This window comes from Scyliorhinus torazame, chromosome 2, assembly GCF_047496885.1.
Source record: "Scyliorhinus torazame isolate Kashiwa2021f chromosome 2, sScyTor2.1, whole genome shotgun sequence".
Lineage (NCBI taxonomy): Eukaryota > Metazoa > Chordata > Chondrichthyes > Carcharhiniformes > Scyliorhinidae > Scyliorhinus > Scyliorhinus torazame.
The window spans coordinates 252,230,873-252,232,722 of NC_092708.1; the positions used below are offsets into that span (position 1 = coordinate 252,230,873).

General features: G+C 45.7%; 1 non-coding gene across 1 annotated transcript; it reads right to left on the reverse strand.

Annotated features, from left to right (window-relative positions):
• Positions 1 to 359: 359 nt before the first annotated feature.
• Positions 360 to 432, reverse strand: trnae-cuc (transfer RNA glutamic acid (anticodon CUC)). Its single transcript has one exon. It is a non-coding gene; the product is annotated as a tRNA-Glu (tRNA).
• Between the last annotated feature and the right edge of the window lie 1,418 nt (positions 433 to 1,850).

A 1,850-nucleotide genomic window follows, 5' to 3' on the forward strand; every position in this document is an offset into this window, starting at 1 on the left:
CAGAAAACTAGCATGCAGGTACAGCAGGTAAACATAGAATCAGAGAACTCCTACAGTGCAAAAGGCCATTCGGCCATTCAATTCTGCGGCAACCCTTTGAAAAAGCACCCCACTCAGGCCCACTCCCCCGCCCTATCCCCGTAACCCCACCTAACCTTTGGAGACTAAGGGGCAACTTAGCATGGCCAATCTACTTAATTTGCACATCTTTTTTCTGTGTGAGGAAACCAGAGCACCCGGAGGAAACCCACGCAGCCACGGGGAGAATATACAAACTCCCCACAGACAGTCACCTGAGGTCGGAATGGCAGTCTGAGGCAGCAGTGCTAACCACTGTGCCACCGTGCCACAATATCTTTATTCCCTGACCGGGAATCGAACCCGGGCCACGGCAGTGAGAGCACCAAATCCTAACCACTAGACCACAAGGAAAGCAAATATGATTTTGGCCCTCATAGCTAAAGGAATAAAGTATAAGTGTGGGAAAGTGTTGCTGCAATTGTACAAGGCATTAGTGACACCGCACCTGGAGAACTGTGCACACTTTTGGCTCCCTTATTTGAAGAGAGATCTAGTTGCATTAAAGACAGTTCAGAGGAGATTCACTAGATTGATTCCAGAGATGAGGGTTTGTCTTATGAAGAGAGATTGAGCAGTTTAGGCCTATACTCTCTCGAGTTTATAAGAATGAGGGGAGATCAAATTGAGGTATATAAGATGATAAATGGTATTGACAAAGTAGGTGCAGAACGGATCCTTCCTCTGTTGGGTTAGTCTAGAATGCGAGGTCACAACTTTAGGATAAGGGTAGCAGATTTAAAACAGAGATGAGGAGAAATTACTTCTCTCAGGGCAGCATTGTGGTGCAGTGGTTAGCACTGCTGCCTCACGCGCCGAGGTCCCAGTTTCGATCCCGGCTCTGGGTCATCTGTCCAAGTGGTGTTTGCACATTCTCCCCGTGTTTGCGTGTGTTTCGCCCCCACAACCCAAAGATGTGCAGATTTGGTGGATTGGCCACGCTAAATTGCCCGTAATTGGAGAAAATTCATTGGGTACTCTAAATCTATTTTTAAAAATGAAATTACTTCTCTGAAAGCGTCGTGAGTCTGTGGAATTCCAACCCCAGAGTGTGGTGGATGCCGGGATAAAGCGAGTAATTATAGGCCAGTGAGCTTAACTTCGGTAGTAGGGAAGATGCTGGAATCCATCATCAAGGAAGAAATAGCGAGGCATCTGGATGGAAATTGTCCCATTGGGCAGACGCAGCATGGGTTCATAAAGGTCAGGTCGTGCCTAACTAATTTAGTGGAATTTTTTGAGGACATTAACAGTGCGGTAGATAACGGGGAGCCAATGGATGTGGTATATCTGGATTTCCAGAAAGCCTTTGACAAGGTGCCACACAAAAGGTTACTGCATAAGATAAAGATGCATGGCATTAAGGGGAAAGTAGTAGCATGGATAGAGGATTGGTTAATTAATAGAAAGCAAAGAGTGGGGATTAATGGGTGTTTCTCTGGTTGGCAATCAGTAGCTAGTGGTGTCCCTCAGGGATCAGTGTTGGGCCCAAAACTGTTCACAATTTACATAGATGATTTGGAGTTGGGGACCAAGGGCAAGGTGTCCAAGTTTGCAGACGACACTAAGATAAGTGGTAATGCAAAAAGTGCAGAGGAAACTGGAAGTCTGCAGAGGGATTTGGATAGGCTAAGTGAATGGGCTAGGGTCTGGCAGATGGAATACAATGTTGACAAATGTGAGATTATCCATTTTGGTAGGGATAACAGCAAAAGGGATTATTATTTAAATGGTAAAATATTAAAACATGCTGCTGTGCAGAGAGGCCTGGG